At 37.1% G+C, this 20347-nt stretch overlaps 1 long non-coding RNA gene across 4 annotated transcripts; it reads right to left on the bottom strand.

Annotated features, from left to right (window-relative positions):
- Nucleotides 1-9042: 9042 nt before the first annotated feature.
- LOC119715690 (uncharacterized) lies at nucleotides 9043-19705 on the bottom strand. Of its 4 annotated transcripts, XR_005263031.2 has the most exons (7): nucleotides 19675-19689; nucleotides 19537-19610; nucleotides 18328-18370; nucleotides 14380-14508; nucleotides 14178-14274; nucleotides 12668-12777; nucleotides 9043-10884 (listed from the first exon to the last, which is right to left on the bottom strand). It is a non-coding gene; the product is annotated as an uncharacterized lncRNA (long non-coding RNA). The 4 variants fall into 4 exon arrangements; XR_005263030.2 differs by lacking the exon at nucleotides 18328-18370 and having other exon boundaries at nucleotides 12668-12708; nucleotides 19675-19705; XR_005263029.2 differs by lacking the exon at nucleotides 18328-18370 and having other exon boundaries at nucleotides 19675-19705.
- Between the last annotated feature and the right edge of the window lie 642 nt (nucleotides 19706-20347).

Below are 20347 nucleotides of genomic sequence, written 5' to 3' on the forward strand. Positions count from 1 at the left end.
AACAGGAGGTGGTTGGTTGATTGAGGTGTGGAGCTGGTCAGGATTTTATTTTTTTTTGATCTGTTGAAATTTCAGTGATTCACTAGACTCCCCCTCCTCTGTTAGAGAATGCTAACTTACGTAAGAGAATGAAACTTAGGGACTTCAAAGCTATCACAGAGAACTTAATGAACTCTAGAAATGTTTTGTGAGAGCACAGTCTTTGAACTGCAACTTATATTTGGGGTTGAATACTCCAGGAAAACAGCTAGTTATAGGCAGCAAGCAAAACATAATAGCAGTTCTGGCACTCTTAGACAGATGACATTGTTTCTATTTCTGATCAAATCCTGTTTTATATTCTGCTACAGACACAGTCAGTTTCTTTCCATTATTTTTTCCTCCTTAGGTAAAAAGAACAAGTCCTAACTAGATCAAAACCAAGGGACCAGGTTGGATTTCTTCAAAAATTTCTGTTGTTATAGCTTCAAGAAGCCATTTTCTGATCCAGTTGTAAGTATGTTCAGAGTAGTTTAGTATTCCTGGGTTTAAACAAGCACTTGAGACCAAAATTAGACTTACAAAGGACACCAGTATTAAGCAGAGTTCCTTTAGTAGAAGTAAACATAATTTCATAAAATTGGCTGGCTTTTTAAGCAAGTACAGTTAACAGAACTTTTTTTTATAGTAATTATAATAAAAAGTAAATATTGTGTATTTGTTAACACAGTAAATGTTAAGGAGCTCTCTTCACAGCACTGTTGAACATCACTCAGTACTCTTCAGTTTCATTTCAACATTACAGCTGAATAATAGCAAATTAGTATAGAAAGTCTAAAAAAAAAATAAAACAAATCATTATATATACATATATATATATATATATTAGGTCACACACTATATTTGGTCAGATTTCCAAGTAAGGTGAAAAACTGGAAGTTCGCACAAGGATTGTAATAGATTTGTGGTGTAAGTGTTCTTTTACCATTCCACTAACAGGCTATGGATAAGCTGTAGACACATGCTGCAAAATAAAATGTATCGATACCTAAAATCTCTTGTAGTCCTGAAAGTTATGAAATATCAGAATAATTCTTCAAAGGTGGGTGTTGTTTTTTGTGTTTTGTTTTTTTTTTTAAATAAATAAATAAATCAAAGCACTAACTGTCTCTGTGTGATTACAAGATGAAAACCACATTTGAAAGGACTGCCTTTCAAGTGACTAACCAGACAGTGAGCAAAAACCATTCTGAAACAAGCTTTCAGGGACTATAAATCCCATCAATATTTCTGTCTCAGAAATTAAAACTAAGTATGACATCCCTAAGCTCATTTAGAATTGGTTTGGATGTTATCATTATATTAATGGACGTAAATGCCATTGCTGTCCTTATGCTCCAGAAACAAAAGTGATAGAGCACATTTGGTGTTCATCACCTACACTCACATCTGAGGACTGCGTGCACATCCCCCCAGTTATCCACATTGTAAGGGTATCATGGAAAACACATTCTCCACAATCACTTGGTTCTGGGAGAAAACTACTCTGTATCTTCACCACTGACCCTGCACAAAAAGAAATATACTTCACTTATACGTGCACATACACATATCTGCACACACACATTTCTACAAGAGCATGCACAGGAAGACCAGGCTTGCTTACTTCTGTTTCACATTGTTTTCTCCCAGTTTATTTGTCTGTGACTGGGCTGTGTCTCCAATTTGTGATTTTATGTAAATCTTCTCCACTGTTTTCCCCTTTTAGTCAGGGGAGAAAAAAAAAAAAAAAAAAAAAAAAGAAAAAAAAAAAAGCAATCAAAAGCTGAAACCTACGCGCATCCCTGTCTACAGCAGCTGGCATTTTCAAAGGTGCCATAAAGATTCAGGTGCCCTGACCCTGCTGCAGTTAAAGGTAACTGAGTTCTTGACTCCTTTAAACAGTTCTCACAATTCCTCACTAAATTACATTTGCTGGACATCAAGCACTTACTAAATACATGGAATATTTAGGGGACTCCTACTGTTACTTCTAGTTCTTTAATTTTTAATCTTAGTTACACGAAAACATAACCTGAGCCTCATTGCTAATACTTTATTACTGATATTTTACTAGCACCTGCCATCTCACGTAATAGAAGAAACTGCTTTTCTAGAGCTGCATACCCATACCACTTAAAACATTCTGTATCATCTAAAGACTGCATCATTATGGGATTGTTCAGCCTGGAGAAAAGGGAGGCTCAGGGGCAACCTTATCGCACTCTACAGGTCCCTGGAGGCTGTAAAGGAGGCTGTAGCAAGGTGGGGGTTGGTCTATTCTCCCACGTGCCTGGTGACCGGATGAGGGGGAACGGGCTAAAGTTGCACCAGGGGAGGTTTAGGTTGGATATTAGGAAGAACTTCTTTACCGAAAGGGTTGTTAGGCATTGGAATGGGCTGCCCAGGGAAGTGGTGGAGTCACCATCCCTGGAGGTCTTTAAAAGACGTTTAGATGTTGAGCTTAGTGATATGGTTTAGTGGAGGACTTGTTAGTGTTAGGTTGGACTAGATGATCTTGGAGGTCTCTTCCAACCTAGATGATTGTGTGATCATCTTTCTTTATGGTTTCCTTGTACGGTTGGTGTGAGAATAACAACTTTTTTTTTTTTTTGGTGCAACTATTACTGTCTTTTATACTTCAAGTTCTTTTCTGACAATTTTTCAAGTTATTACATCCTATTTGCTATTTCTTCTTTTTCTTGACATCATTCTCCCGTGAGCAAAACCTAGCAAGGTGATCCAATGTTTTTGTCTGCCTTTTTTTCCCCCCTATGGGGGGGAAAAATTTGTGGAACAACCACAATTCTAAGGGGCACTTACCCTACATGAAAAATTCTGAAAGGAATTTTAAGAGTTGTAAAAAAAAAAAAAAAAAAAAAGTTATTTATAGTATCAAACAGGGAACATGTTAATTGAATTCAATCAGCAGAGCAAGGATAAAAAACACTATCAGGCTTAGGGTATCATAAATGGAGCAAAGATTTCAGTCAATTAAGACTAACAGGGCTCAGAAGTTTGCTAATTAACATCTACGGGGACAGCAAACTGCTGCTGAAAGAGAAACTTGCCTTTAAGGGCCGTTAAGGGGAAAAAAGATTTCAGCATGTTTCTAGGTATCATTTAAAAGCATGTGACATATAGCTAGGCCTGCAACAAATAATCAACAGCAATATATTGGAAATATTTATCTCCTATTTTTGGGTTCAGTGATTTTTAAGACATCAAACTGCACAAACGTTACGGTAGTAATGTGAAGCAAGCTACACAACAGTACTGAATTACATTAAATTGATCAGAAAAAAGCAGCCTTTTGACTGGGAACATACTAAGTTCCATCTGTACAGTGTATGAGCTAGTTTGTGCATGAATCTAACTTGTTAGATCATGACAAAGAACATAATATGAAAACCAACTCAAAGTTTGAAGTATGTGAGCCAGCGACTACTGAGCCATCTCCCTCATTTGTTTGATTTGGCAAAGACAGACAATTCTCAGGTCTTTGAGAGGAAAAAAATCCACCCAGTGACAGCCAGGAGAATTAAAGTAATCCTTGCTACCATGATATGATCTGGAGCTACTGACTATATTTTCTGTTCCTTCCATCTGCTCCTGAAAATTGCCTTTCAAAAAGCCTTCTTCTGACTAAAACAGACACCTACATTGTGATTTCAACATATGTACAAATAATTTCATAAAACATGCAACTCCATGTAAAAGAAATACATAGCTGTTCATGAAAATTGGTGGGTTTTACACAGAGAGAATTTCAGATTCACTCAGAAATGATGCACTGTTCAATATTCAAAATACAGCACTTCAGCTAAAAGCACGTACACATCTGTTTTTAGACATGTGGCACACTTCAACAAACTCAGGCAAATCAGTTATGCTTTGTATGAACCAGTTTCAGAAACTACAAAATAATGAAGTAAAATTTAGTATACCCCTTGGAGGAATATTGTGAGGTTGCAATTTTTAAAATCTGCACAAGTTACCATGTTTGGAAAGCACTAGAACAATGCAAATTATGTGACATTCAGTGTTTTCTCCTGAAAATCAGTGCAATATTTGGTCATTGCATTACCCTACATGCTCCTCTTTTAAACTGTTCAATGATTTTAAGGAACTACCACCATATTTCAGTTTTATTATTACCCAAGACTATCTTTGAATAGTCTGTCCAATGTTCCAGAAAAAAAAAGGGGGGGAAAGGATATGTATTACACTTTATGCTACAGATTTTTCATCACAATGTGGCCTCAAATTGACTGATGACAGAAAAATATGAGTATGTTCCACTTAATTTGTGAGGCTGGTAAAGGCAGACGTCTGTGTACTAGCATCTCTCTGGACAGTCCAGGAAAGCAGCTTTAGGACCACTCCTCAAAATCTCCGAGTGTCAGTCAGTCCTCCTATTGTTATATTATGAGTTTGTTATATAATTACAAGAATAATCTTTATCACTTCATTCCTTACTTGGCATAAAATGACTTTTTGGACTGATCAAACACCTCAGGCTTCGCCTCAGTGTGTAATCAGTTTCAGCAGCTGTTCCTAGCTTCAAATACTACAAAGCAATAGAATTTAATTGCTTAATTAAACTCAAACCTCAGTTGTCTTCTTAACATGCAGGGGCCTGCCTAGCTTTTGGATACTGGAAGACAGAGACCAAGCAAATGACATTGCTCTTCTGTCAAGGATCGTCTATCTAGGAGTGCTGTGGAGACACTGAAAAGGAAAAGCCAAAAGGCCTCTTCTGGGAAGCAATCAGGAGTCTTGTTTCCTATTTTTGACCTGAATTATTGATTTCATATGAACACAGCTACTGTATTTTATAAAAAAAGATTTTTTTATAGGCTGAGCAGTACATATAAGCGAATAGAAAAATTTGAGGACAGATCTTTGACCAGACTACACTGCTTTGTTGAGCTTGATTTATCCTAGTCAAAGTTCTTGGTCCATTGGGATTTTTTTTTATTTTCCTCCTCCAGCTTTCAATGTCAGCAGGTCTAATAAGACAACACAAATGTATTTTACCTGACAAGCTGCTCTCTGACTTCAGAACTCTTACACACATACAGAGCACTGGGTTTACACGCGATGGTCTTGGGGTTTTCCCTGATGCTCAACCATCAAGATCTCATGTGATTTTAAAGGGTTAGGACGTGCTGGCATGGGGTTACCACTACAGCTAAGCTTTAAGAAAAAAAAATTTGTCCCCATCTTGTATGGTGAATCAGCCAAGCTGAGAACTACTATCTTTACTTTTCAGAATTACTAATTTTTCTTAAATAATTTCTGATTAAGAATGGAGCAACATCTCTTCCATTACTTCTGGCTCTCATTTAAGAGCTCTTAAAAAAACAAATAGTGTATTGACAGGAATTCACCCTTATATTTAATATCCATATCTAGTGAAAACATTAGATTCCATTTCTGATTTTATTATTTGAAATATTTTGGCCTCTATGTATTACAAATTAACTATTAAAATTTCGGATAAAACTGATAGCTATGGAAAAATACCAGAAGGGAAAGAAATTGCACTCAGGAAGCAGGACCTTAAGCTAGATGAAACTGTATTGAAAATGAACATAGTGAATTTGTCAGGCAGCTTCTCTATTACCATAAAAAAGTATGATTTCATTTATTTCAGCGTAGCATTGGCAAATTCTGAAAGGCTTTACCATCAGGCAAGGATCTGTCTGAAGCACTGGTGTTTTATCTATTATGATATCACCTCATAATAATGTTACGTAATTTTGCCTTAGACATGCAAATAGGAAAGCATTACTGTTTTTTTTTATCAAGGTATTTGTAAGTCTGAAAGTTCAATCAGTCAGTTAATTGCATTCTCAAAGCATCCAAATATCTTAGGATCTTTAAATAGGTGGCCTTAAATTAATGAACATACCCACATAAGACAACTTTCACACAGAAAACTGGAAATACTTACAGAACTAACAAGATGCGTAAGACAACACCACACTTTGAGCATGCTTTGGCACTGTTTCAATATATTACACTTCCGTAGCTTTTATGAAAAGCTAACTTTTTATTATTTCCTGTTAAGTGTAGGAATGTCCTGTTAAGTGCACAGAAATAGTACTTACAAACACACACAGTTAAGTAATTGCAAATCATGCTTCACGTATTATTAGGTCTTGATCTTGAGAGATTTTTTTTCCTAACAAATATACGTCATGTTTTCTAATAGACACCTAAAATAACAAAACAGTAATTTTTGGTAATGAAACTACCATCCATGGACAGCCTCCCTTTGCACAGTGTTTTCATTCTGCTAGTTCTTCACTTCAATAAGGAAAGTAATCAGAACCCATCTGAAGTTTCAGCTGAAGGAACCAGCGGTTTGATATGAACACATGAAAAGCCTTTCATGAAAACACAAAAATCTAGATTAAAGACAATCTTCTATGATTATCAGTAAGCCATGTCAGCGTCTTGTGGGGCTTACCAGCACCTTAAAAACCAGTAATATTTCATCACAAACTTTCAGACAGGATTATGAGAAACATCCTTATCTTTTATTAACGTTATCATTGTCTTTTTCATATGCTGAACTTTCATCCCATCTTGTACAAAAAGTTCAATTCCTTTGAGATAACCTCAGGAAGCTATCTGAACTCTTTGTATCCTTAAAGTTATTAACACGTTGTTTGTAAATTTTATGACTTCTGAAAGGTAGCAATATATTTGTCAAGTATTTCACAACTACGGAATTGTAGTTGGTTTCATTGGTTTCCTTCTTGGTTACATTGTAGTTTACAGAGTACCTGTAATCATAGGCATCCCTGAGCAGCAAACTACATAGGAACGCCAGAATTAGTCTCAAAAAAAGAAAGGTTTCTACATGGATCTGAAATACAAAGAAAGCCTAGATAGTAAAACTACTTTTTCATTATTATTATTATTTATTTTTTATTATTTATTTATTTATTTATTTAAGAAAAAAGAGAGAGTAGCAATACCACCCACCCCCAAATACAACAGTCTGGAACCATCTCTTCTACAATGACAGCGTAGAGCAATGCTGGATACCGCAGTGAATACTTAATTCAATACTTAACTCAAGCACAGTCACAAAGTGTAGGTTTATAGGTGTATATACTCTCCAGTTCTGTATTTCAGTGACAGCCAAGACATTATGTACGTGACCAAAGCAGTACACAATTCACACTGTAATGAATGTAATGTACACGAGGGAGATCTTTTAATTGCAGTCAATCCTCCTCTTTAGAAAGGAAAAGTCTCTGAAAAGGCTTTTGGGAATGCCAAGACTGCATGACATGGGAAGCTAAAGGAAGAAAAACTACATGCCATATTTAATAGGGGTGGTGAGAACATGGCCTCCATTCTGTGATAATGCAGACATACTGAAATGTGTTTTCAGCCTGAATAGAGACGGCAGTGGAGTTCACAACTGAAATAGGAAAAGAATGCACTCAGAAACACTAACAGAAATCATTAAAGGCACTGCAAGACTATAGAATACAGCTAGGTATGCGTATAAAAGTTGCACTGGAAATGCAGAAGGATGATCTGCTGTTTCAATGTCTGCAATACACAAAACAGCTGAAATTCAACTAGGAAGCATTCTTTATGACAAAAAGAGGTTTTGTTAACAGCTTTTGACCAGGTTTATTGATTAGTTTTTGGCTAAATTTGAGAATTATATATGGAGCCAGCCTGCACTATGTTCTTGGCAGACCTACTGGAGCTATGATGTCAAGGAAAACACATGGACTGCTGCCAGGTGGAGATACAAGGAGCAGTAGGCCTTACACAAATAATTATCTTCAACACCCTAGAGCCAGTTTTTCCTTGTTGTGAGATAGGAGAAAATTCCTCCATCACAAGTGCTCCAATAGAAGATAATACAGAATCAAAGAACCACAGACCAGATCAGATTGGAAAGGACCTCACAAGATCACCAGATCTAACCTTTCACAGGAAAAGGGGAGCTTAGGTGAGATTATCCAGCACCCTGTCCATTCACATCCTGGAAACCTTCAGCATTAGGGACTCTCCCACGTCCCTGGAGAGGTTGCTCCAGTGATTGATTGCTCTCACTTATTTCTTGTATCAAGATGAAACCTCTCCCAGTGCAACTTGTACCTTTGTCCTTTGCCCTTCTAATGGCTCCCCGTAAAAATCACAGAATCAGAATTTCTAGGTTGGAAGAGACCTCAAGATCATCAAGTCCAACCTCTAACCTAACACTAACAGTCCCCACTAAACCATGTCCCTAAGCTCTACATCTAAACGTCTTTTGAAGACTTCCAGGGATGGTGACTCCACCACCTCCCTGGGCAGCCTGTTCCAGTGCCTAACAACCCTTTCGGTAAAGAAGTTCTTCCTAACATCTAACCTAAAAAGAGACACTCCATCCTCCAAGTACTGGAGGACCATGATGTGGTCCTCTCCAAGCCTTCTCTTCTGCAGGGTAAAAAGACCTAACTCCTTCAGTCTTCCCTTACAGGGCAGGTTCCCCAGCCCTGTATCTCAAGTTAAAGGAAATTCCATATAGAGATGCCTCCTTGTCCTGATTGTGTACCTGTGGCAACCTGGCTCTACTTTAAGAGTAGAGTCTTGATATTATTCAGTCTGCCTGTCTAGCTCAGAAATAATTTAGTTAGTAATTTAATCTGCAGTAAACTGGTTTACAAGGAAGTCATTTGATATGGAACACTCGTATAAACGTAGTCTGATGATCAGTGGCAGTTGCTACTGAAATTAACACAAGTTCTGGTAGCTCAAAGCATCTCCAAAAATACAAATAGTTTTATGGATGTGTAAACTGCAGACCTCTGTGACTAACTTTAAGTACTTTCTTGGGGGGGATTTTTTTTTTTTTTTTTTTTTTTTTTTTTTTTTTTTTTTACAGAACCAGTCCCTCATTTCTTTAAATAAAACATTCAGAAGCTTTTCATACATTTGAAGTTGTACAAAAATAGCAGTATGACATTAACCAAGAGACCCTGCAAAGAACATTTTCAAAGCTCTGAACGGGATTTATTTTTTTTGGTCCATGCAACTCCTACTGTATTTTTGACAGACTTCACACCGTTAAAACCATACATGGTGGCTGACTCCCTGAAATGTAAGGCAAAATTCATTCCAGAGCAAAATTTGCATGGATTCTTACCATCACAATTATTTAAACAAGCTTCCTAACACACCTTTCCTTATATTGGCCATACCAATAAATGTAATAGTGAAAGGTTTATTGAAAGTGATAAAAAAGTTTGTATAGGAAAATATAATCAAACAAGTGGACAGGATCAGTAATTGCAAAACGTCCCTTTAAAGAGAACCCTTTTCTCTTTAATTTCATGGATGACTGGAATTTTCAGTCTGAAAATACATCCAGTGCTCCATGAAATTTACTTGTCTATAAAGTGTCCACTCTTGTTAACACGAACAAATAGATCTATACTTCATTACATATAATTAAACAACAAGTAATCTTGGTCTGATCAAATCTCAAGCATTGACTTCCAAAGAAGATGTGTAACACTGCCTTTTTAGCAATGAAAAATGTAAATTCTTAAGCAATGGTACCTAAGTGATGAAAACATTTCATATTTCCTCCTTTATGAAGTACTTTAGCAATAGTCTAGAAAAGTAGGAGTCCTGGAGATTTCTAATAACATATATTCAGCCTGAAGCTGGATGCTACTCTTTGCTAATATCACTGTACAAATTTGAGCAAGAACTTATGTTAGTGAGGGCAGTTAGTCCCATAATCGTATTATGACAAAGAATGAAATCTCTTACCAGGAACCTACTAATCCGGAAGCCGTCAAAACATCTTTAAAACGTATTTTGCAAAGCAAGTGAGATTAGTTCTATCTTTTTCATGAATCTATCAGAACTTCACAGAAATACACAGTTCTCATAAACAAGGTAGCCAGACATACTCAGAGGGTTAGAATCATTCACATGCATATTTCACCTATGCTTTAGATGGTGGAAAAATGCAACTTAAGGAAATAAACTCTTCTTGTGGTTTAAGACAGAAATCTACAGAGTCTATGGGGACCCCAGTTCCCCCTTGATTTTCTGAATTTCTCAATTCTCTTCATTTTATAGAACCCTGCATGATGAAAAGGGTTAGGATTCCCAGACAGGCAAAAGATACATAGTTTTCTTTTTTTTTTTTTTTTCTCTCCATTAATTACATATCTATGCTGTTCTTAATCAGCTGAAAGTTCTTCACTTCCAAGTAACACACACTAACAAGTTATCTTGGACTAGAACATGCATTAGCATTAGGATTTCTGGAGTAAATGCTCACAGGAATACTATCATCACATGGTGGAAAATTATAGCATTGACCTCTTTCTGCACTGAGTGCTAAAAATGAACCCATTAGTATTTCCTATTTCTTGCTACACTTACAGGACAAACAGAATTGCCAAAATATGTCAATAATGGATTAAGAATATAGAAAGCTCTGAGACGAGAGCAGAGGCACTTACAAAGACTAAAATGCTATCCATATGCATAATTTCAAGTAGAACTTGCCCAAAGCAAAATCAGACTTAAACGTGTATTAGACAAAAGCCGAAGACTGGAAGTTCTTGGTTTACCATGTTTGTTATGCACTTTACAAAACACCTTGAAAAGTTCAACTGCAGTTTTCCACATAAAAATCACATCACATATCACTGTTCAAGCATCATGAAAGATGACCTGAAGGCAGAAAAATAATGGGGTTTGAACAAGCTTTCCATATTTTACTTTGGGATTGGAAAAAGTATGCACAGCTTTCCACATGGGAAAGTGAAAACATCCGGAGTCATCTTTGTCAAGTTGTAGCTCTGGAAACACATTCCCAATCTGGAAAAGATGAGGTGTTTTTTTGTTTTTGTTTTTGTTTTTTTTTCCAATAAATAGAGCATGCTGTTGCTTGTAATATTTGCAATACCTTGGAAAGCTTAGTTTGAAACAAATAAATATAAGGATGCAGAAAGTTTGCCTATCTATCTAGACAAGGACATCCCTGTCCTCATTAAATTCTATTCCCTATTTTCAAAGAACAGCCTGTGCTTTATTTTTGCCTATAGTTCTAATGCCAACTACTTCAGTGGTGGCACTCTCAACACTCTCAATGCCATTCCTAATGGTACAGTCTTTCATGTACTCTCTACTAGAAGTATAGCGAGTGCAAAATACTCAGCAACAGCCACATAGAACAAATTTGACCCACAAAACACGATAGGAAATATAATGGTTTGTATCTTTACAAATGTATGCATAAAACAAAAGACTAATACCTCTAGCTAAGAGAGTTTTAAATCCATATAAAATATTTAAATAGCCACCCTTTCCCTGCTGTGAAAAATCCTAATTACTGAGCTGATTAAAATACCTTATAAGCATCTCGGTTCACCTGTTTTACTTCAGAAGCCAATAACAAAAAAGGTTTATCAATATAAAAATCAATTTGCATGATTTTTGCCCATATAATCCTGTTTTTCTTCTTTCTTTACACTTTATACATTGGCAGTATTGTCTGGTTTGACAGAACCAGGGCAGAGAGTTCCTGAGGTAAAGCTGTACAGCAAATATTCACTGACACATACACATTACAATATGTTGATTATTATATGCTATTTGCAAAATAAACAATGTGTATTGTTCCATGCTTTTTTTTTTAATGCATACAGAAGACATTTGGCAACAAAAATTACTGAATATATCATTATTGACACTATAATAAAGCTTCTGATCAGTGGCCCATGTTTTTATCTTGCTGTGCTCTACTACTCTTATTCATTTACTACATAGTATGGAATGAAAAAGTGAAAACAAGAGTGGCCTCCTTATACACGTGAACTCTTTACCAGTCATTTTCCAGCTCCAGGGAAAGAACAGTGTTTCTCAAAACTACAATTTCAATTAGATGGTATTTTTCTCTTAAAGCCCATCCTTTGCATCTTATTTTGCAGTGGAGGTGCGGAGGTTAAATCCAAGTTGTTATCAAGCTAACACAGGGCTTACTAAGAAACCTTTTCCTTAGTAAGGACTAAACGGGTTTTATTGAACTTAGCTAGGGCCACATGTTAATGCACATTTTTATGTTCATATGCTTTTTTTCCTTTCTTTAAAGTGAAAGCTGTAGACTGTTTGGAATGCAGTAACACTGCCATATCTACCCACTCATCGCTATTTCAAGCTGTTGGCATTTTACCCCACCATTAAACCCATCAACATTTACACAACCACAGACATTACAGAAAATAGTTTAAAACATGCAATAGACGTACTTTCTGTCATTGACCTTGTACCTATAGGTGAAAAGTTGATACTCTATTCAGGACACATCACATACATACAGTTCCAACCCACACAGAACTATACAGAAAAAAAAAAAAAAAAAAAAAAATCAAAAAAACACCAGGTTGAAACAACTCTATGCAACAAAAACCACCAGGTTGAAACAACTCTATGCAACAACTTCATTGAAATGGCTGATGTGGAAAACAAATGGCATTTCTATCATGAAAACTAGCTATAAGGAACTATCAGAAACTTCCAAAGAAACCACAAAAGATAAGAGAGGAAAAAAAAAAAAATCAGTTTTGTGATAGTAAGAGTTTGTTAATTTACTGAACTGTACCTGTAGAGATTCCCAGTCCTCTCCTGTCTTCTTTTGACATTCTGCAGAGGATTGATGTATTAGCAGCACCTTGTAGGTGCTTTCAGGATCATTTACCATTAGCTGCAATGCTATTTAAATTTAGATAGGTATGAGACATAAGGTTATGATTAATACAGAGAAAACCACATCTAAAGACAGAATGGCTTTGGTCTGTTGACAGTTTAAGAATTTAATGTATTCTTATGTAGATTATAGGAGCAAACTGTGCCAGGACAGGCAGAGGCAGTGCTAACTAAAGACACAGGCAGAAGAAAATGCTCGTTCTTTACACTCATAGTGCCAGTGGCTGTGTGAGAAGAACCTGCTCAGTAGAAGAGCACTGCAAACGCACTGTCCCTCAGACTGAAGATCACTGGAAATAGCTCTGGCAGGGAAGAGCCTTGCAAGGTTAGAAATAACAAGGGGGGGAGGGGGAGGTTGGAGAAACAGCACGGTTGAACCTACCTTTAAGTAAACTTTCACGATTCTCAGCCATTTTAGTGGGAACTTAAATACTGGTAAATATCTACAGACACCTAGCAGCAGGTACACGCAGCCCCTCACCTGCAGAAGGCAAACAAGCGCTTTCCTCGCCTGCCCTCTCACCACACAGCCTCCCCGCGGTGCGGCTGGGGCCGGCAGCCTGGGGCAGCCCGGGGGGAGGCAGGGCTCAGCCCAGCGCCCCACCAGCAGCCGGGCACCTCCGTGGGGCCATGGCCGGGCAGGGCTGTGGGGAGCTGGAGCCCGGCCCTGCTGCGGCCCCACTGGGGCAGGGGCTGGCAGCCCCGAGGCTGCCGTGGGGCCCGGGCCTGGGCGGTGCTGGCGGTGCCCTCAGGGCTGTGACAAACACGGGGCACCTGAGCCATGCAGCTGCAAGAGTGAAAAATAAACTTTCCTCGTGTCGTTCATCCATTTTGTCTCGAGTTCAGTGAATGCTGGGAGAGGAGCTTAGAAAATAAGCCTATACTTTTTTTCTTCTTCTTCTTCTTTTCCCTCTCTCTGAAGCACAGAGGTATTCAATAACAATAACAATTATGAACTTAATATCAGGGCTTAGTATTTCATTTCATGGAGGTCCCAGTGGTCTTCACAGGGATATACTAGAGGTAAAGTGAATAGTCTGCAGTCTATTTATAAATTACAGGAGGATGATGAAAGGATAGCAAGAGTATCTGAAAGGAACAGGCAGTGGAAGAGTAGTAAACATGAAAATAAAACAGGAAAGGAAAAGGGAGCTTGGAGACACTGTTGGCAGTACAAGCACAACATGGAAGAAATACAGAAGTAGAGTTCTTCCATAAAAATCAGGTATCCTAACTTCATGTTTATTCTCATTTTCTTCGCTGCAAGTAACTTTTTACTAAGTATGAATTCTACTAAGCTCAGCAATCCATAATGCCAAGCATTTATGTAATAAATGCATTGCAGATAACTAAATAAAGCTTGGCAGACTGGCTAGATATGAACTGAAGCATGTGCATTCTCTTACCTTAAAATGTTATCTAGAAGCACCATGAAAGTTCATAAGCTCATGCAGTTCCATTGATACCGGTGGAGCTGTGTCAATTACCACCAATGGAGATACCCTGGGGAAAAAAATACTTTGAAAAATGAACATATATATATCCAATATATATTTGGATAGAATCCTACAGCCCATTGCTAATTTAGAAAAATATCTCAACACTTACATGGCCTGGCTGAAAGCTGCTGCTATGGCTCTGTTTTGTATCTATGGAAACATTTTCAAGCTTCCCAACACCTCCTACACAGGTATCCTGTTAGATTCAGAACGAAGTAACTTTTCCATAAAATGTGACCTGAGGAAAATTCCAAAAAAGAAAAGCTTACCATGCAACATGCAAAGATTTTACACTTCATTGGTGAAACATACAGTAAATTGCAATCAACACCCTTCTAAAGAGAGGGAAGAAAGAAAGAAAGAAAGAAAGAAAGAAAGAAAGAAAGAAAGAAAGAAAGAAAGAAAGAAAGAAAGAAAGAAAGACTATCCGATTCAAGAACAAGATTTAAGAAGCTGCCTTCATCAAATATATAACTAGAGAAAGACCAAATGTGAGCATTTATTAGATTACTGAATATATAAATTCATCTAACTTAAAATGACAAGGGAGTTTTGACTGATTGCTTGTTTAGAAATAGCTCCTTCTGTCAGTGACTAAAACTTCAGAAGTATAGATATACTTGCAAGTAAGGCCTAACACAGCACATTAGAAATCAAATTATCCACCAACTCAGAATTTTAACTTTTCTTATAAAGCACTCAACATTAAAATAGCCAACGTTCTCCAGCTCTTTAATGGTCACAATAACTGGATTTGGGCTAACAGATTCTTTTTGGAAGAAGATTGCTATGATACTGGTATGACTTACTCCTGCAAAACAAAAAAGGAATAACCACCCACTCAACTCATAAGCTTTATGGCATCATTGGTCTCCTTTACATCAAACAAAATGCCAAAAAGATGTGTACAGAAGGTGGTATTGGGAGGTAGCTTTTCCAAGGAGGAAAAAAGAAGCCCTGTCAAAGGCACACGAGGATGGAATTAGGACAGGACAGGTAATGAAATTGTCTTCTATGAATACACTGGCAACAGAACACAACCAAAAAAAAAATCAAGCAGCACATAGGAAAGGTCAAGAGCAAAATCTATTTTTTGCCCTGCTTTTCACTGGTGAGGTCAGCTCCCAGGCCTCGAAAGTCTATCTAGTAGCATAGTAGAGAAAGATTAAGTTAGGGAGCAGTAAAGCAAATTATATATAAGTCTCTAGGCCCATATGGGGTGCATCTGGGAATGCAGAGCTAGTTGATGTCTTCACATCCACTTTTTGGGACTTCACAAGGCCATTTCATCATCTTTGCAATGTGGCGACTGAGAGATAAGGGGTCTACTGCCTAAAAGCAAGCATATGTTAGTCTCATCTCCAAACACAACATGAAGGTGTATTTGGTGAATTACAGGCCATCCAGTTTCACCACAGCCCTCAAAATTATGGAAGCCCTTTGCAGGGATGGGAGGGACAAGGAGGCTGGAAACAGCCAGCACAGATTTAGTGAAAGTAAATCTTTTTATGATGATGTGATTTGCTCTGCAGATAAAGAGAGAGAGGTGGACATGGCTTATCTTCACTTCAGCAACACTCTCAAAATGTCTGAATTTCTCTGTGACTTAAAAGGTGGGCCATCTTTCTAGTTAAGTCACCTAGACATAATGCAGAGGTGGTAAGGAGAAATAACAGTTTGGAGGCACTTTTTACTGTCTCAGTAATAGTGGGAATGTCAGTAACTTTCTTGGTTTAACATACCTAAATTTTAAATGGCTAAATTTAAATAATTCTATTATGAGATGTTTGTACAAAGTCCAGGTCATATTTTCTGGAAAACTGTGTGAGCAAACTACTGTATGATTAGACTAATAAAACATTGAAAATATATATAGTTGTGTGTTTGAACTTAAAAGTGATTCCTATCCTTTGATTAGAAATAAAAACAGATGTAAAAGATTGTGTTTATCAAAACAATCGCTGCTGGTAATATCACTGCTGCTGTGGTTCAATCAGTTCAGCTGACAAATGACAAAAGGAGCCATTCTGTTCACATACCATACCACTGCGGGTGTAAGGATACAAAATTCTTCTTTTCTGTTTACCTCTGACAAAACCATGCGATCTCTCTGGTTCATGAAAACAATAATCGGTAATAGCCTTAATTCAGAGAACAACATTAGGAAAGTTAACTTTGCTGGTAACACCAGAAAAACTGTTTGAAGAAGGAAAAGCTATGATCAGGTAGCTTAAATTCTGTTTAAGTCCTTGTTATTGTTTCCTGTTTGCCTGCTTTAGTGTAGGTTCTCTTTCATGGCCTCGTTGAGGTCTTTTGAACTGTTCTCTGAGTGCCTTTCTCACCACTGAGAAAACACAATGATTTTGTAGGAATTTGCGCTGAATTAAGTCTGAGGAGCCTGGAGAAGAGTGATGCAATAGGAGGGAAATGAACACTCACAAATAAGGTGATAACTCTACAAAAGAAATGCTTGCTGATACTCGTTAAAAATGAATGAATTAATAAATAAATAAGATTATCTAAAATAGTTTTATTTTCAGCCATCTAAGAGAAGTCTTATTTTGATGAGTACTTGTGTTTTGAACTAAGTTCTGAAAATGTTAAGGGGGATAGGCCAGAGGCAGTCAGAAAGTAGCTACAAGACATAACCTAAACCCCCTTCCATGCTGAATCCTTACCTCTAGCATAGAACATTGGACTTCAGGTAGAATATATGGCAAAAAAAACAGTAACCCTACAGATTATCGCTAGCAAAGTTATCTGAAGGGTGTACATAATTGTCATAATTTGATATGTAGAATTGCTTGTCTGTAGATACGTAGAATGTTTGTCTGTAGAATTCTTCCCCAAATAGCTCAAGGAACAAAATTAGTTTTAGCATAAACTTTCAAGAACTGAGTAACAGGTTTTCCCAGTGATTTTGGGGTTTAAATAGTAATTCTTGCACTTACTGTGCACAAAGTAAGTTCATTTGTACAGAATGATATACATAATTAAGAGAGTCCCTAAGCTCTATGTCATATATATAACAAGTTCCTTCCTGTACAAGCAAAACATTGTATTGTTACATAGCCTATTATTTTACAGAGGTTTGAGATTACCTTTTCTTCTCTGAAATTGATCTTAAAAAAATCCCAATAAATATAGTGACCTCCTGAGGTTTACAGATAAAATTTGCTTAAAGCACCATTACTCTAGGATCTGCTAGAATAGACAGACAATATGATATTTAAGATATTCCCTTTTGAATTTGTTTTAATTCAGAAACAATGTGTAGAGAGACAATTCTATGGACTGTGGTACCATAAGAACTGAAAACTTAAGTCCATAGATGGTAGCTGGATTAAAACTCATAGATGTATAAGTGTGCTACCATTCTTGGAGGGTGGCGGGGGAGGGGGAATCTACTTTGCCTTTTTGCTTTCTAATTTATCTTACTCAATGACCACAACACAGGAGTTTCACAACTCTTCCACTACTAAATGTGGCTGATAGAGAAGTGTGTGGGCTTAAACCACCCCTCCCTCAGGTGGTTGCAGAGAAGTGTGTGGGCTTAAACCACCCCTCCCTCAGGTGGTTGCATGTAGCCAGATTGCTTTCCAATTGCAACTGAACTACAGCAAAGAACAGTCACCAGTGGGGGGAAAGGGCAGAGGAAAGCAAGACCTTACCAGTATTATTTTATTGCATTCTACTACGTGTTTTATGCTCTTGACAGCTGAAAACTCTTTTCCCCTTCCTGTATTAAGTGACTGGCACTTCTTTCAATGTGTTACCTTGTTAGAGGTTTTACGAGATATGCATGCCTTCTTTCAAAGACAACTCTAAGGGACGGAGGGAAAACAAAATATGGAAGCCTGAGACAAATGCAACGCTGTGAGACAGATGCCCTAATGGTGATAGCAATAGGCAGAAGAATAATCAGTACAACTAAATATTAGGTAAGGAGTTCCAAACTAAATGATTCTACAATTATGAGAAATTTAAATAAAACATGAAATAGATGCGTGTTTCCTTGAGCTTCTTTCAGAGACAAAAATACTACTGTTTTTCATACCTTTTATAGAGAGCTGTAGCTGCAGTGCACGTCCTATTTCTTGCTTCAAAATAAAAAGGAAATAAAAGATTCTGCTGTTACTTTTCCAGTCTCTGGGCATTCCATCTTTTTTTACCCCAGGGCTGAATTTGGCCTCTATCTCATCAAATGATCCATATCAAATATAATGATCTTTTGACAGTATCAGATTGTCACTTCAATTTTGTGCATGGTTTTTTCTGTTTACCTTGCCTGTTCTCCCCAAGCTTTTTATACTGATAGTGCAGGCTCATCTTTTCAATGTAATTTAAAGTTTCTAGTACATCTGATTGAGTAACAGTAATTGAAAAACAATTCAGATAACAGCTTCAAATATCTTTTTTCATTTTTTTTCTTAGATGAGAAAAAAATATTTTTTTTCATTATTCACAAATGCATATGAACTAGCCAGCTGGTCTGCTGTTGAGCACTTTGTGTGTTATTGTGTGCTTAGACAATTATAAAAGAATTTACCAATGGATTTCTCCTGGCATGTTCATACCGTTAATGTAACTACATCTAATCTCTTTATTGTTTGACCAGTGCCTTTGAACCACTGAAGAGAGATTCCCTGTGTTATAATAATGGCTATTTCATAAAACTCAATTTTGGAATAGGTGGATTAATTCCAGTTTTTGGAATTACAGATACCTATAATCATATGCATAAGGATATTACACAGTATGGTACCTATGACAGCAGTGACTCATGATGTCTTGGGACATCAGTTTTGTTTGCTTTTAAGGTAGTGAGAATCAATTTTCCTCCTGCTCAGAAAAACAGATTCTTCACAACCATTACCTTACAGTTGGGGAGTAGGACTTTTAAATTGATTAGAATTGTCACCTCTGAAAACTTTAATATAAAACAATAATTACCAGTTAGTAAAAAATATTTCACACTCAAGCATTCGCTTTTATCTCTTTTAGGGACTTGAATTTCACCCATTCATAAAACTGACCTGGCTTGTTTGTCATGTTATTATATACGCTATTTTTGAGCTAAGGTCACTACTTAGAAAGTTGAATAGCTTACTGCAGGACTGAATATATTCTGGACTAAAAAAAATATTTATGTACATGTTCAGTCAAGACCCTGGTTGAGAAGGTTTCAAGTCCTTGAAAAATAAGGAAGATAAACAGTGAGCAAAAATGGAAAAAATAGGAATGAATCATTGCAGAAGCTTCCTACCTGAAGAGATTTGGATGTCTAAGTCTTCTCCTTGCCAGAAAGCTGGCACTACAGATGTAGGAGGTGACAGAAAACTGAAAAAATAAATCACAAATGTAAATGCACACTTTCCCCCCCCCCCCCCCCGATGTGGCTTACTGAAGCTCAGCCTCTCCCTGATGTGCTTAACTTTCCTGGTTTTAATTTTTAAATTTCCCTCAAAGCTACTTCACAGGTGCTCTGCACCGAGGAGGCAGGGGAGGAGGGTAGCACAGGTGTCTCTGCAGATCTCAGTTAGAATGGCATGACAGTAGATCTCAAAAAATAAAATACTTTTTAAGTAATGACATAGCAATAGGAAGGAGAAGAGTAAAATGTATATTCCTTCAGGTCTAAATGCCACATGAGAGAACATAAATATTTTTGTTGATTAGGCCAGCTAGGGAACTGAATCACACACAGGCATATGCAGTGTATCTGTAGCAGTGATGGTTATTTCACCACCCAATTTGTACAAAAACAGGGTGTTTGCAAATCTTGTTCTCGGAAGGAGTTCTGGAGATTCTCCACACTACTGTGCCAGAAAAAAAAAAAAAAAAAAAAAAAAAAAAAAAAAAAAAAAGGTAGGTTGATGACTTAGGGACATGGGAAAAGGAGTTTGTTGTTTGTTATAAGCATAAAAACAGTTCCTAATTCTAAACAGGACAGATTATTTACTTAATAGTATATCGTATCCCTCTTGTCAAACAGAAAGTGATAAATAACAGAACCATATCAATATACTGCACACTGCGCTGGGGTTCTTTAATGAATATGGCTGAGTTTCAGGAGG

This window comes from Anas platyrhynchos, chromosome 2, assembly GCF_047663525.1.
Source record: "Anas platyrhynchos isolate ZD024472 breed Pekin duck chromosome 2, IASCAAS_PekinDuck_T2T, whole genome shotgun sequence".
NCBI classification, from domain to species: Eukaryota; Metazoa; Chordata; class Aves; order Anseriformes; family Anatidae; genus Anas; species Anas platyrhynchos.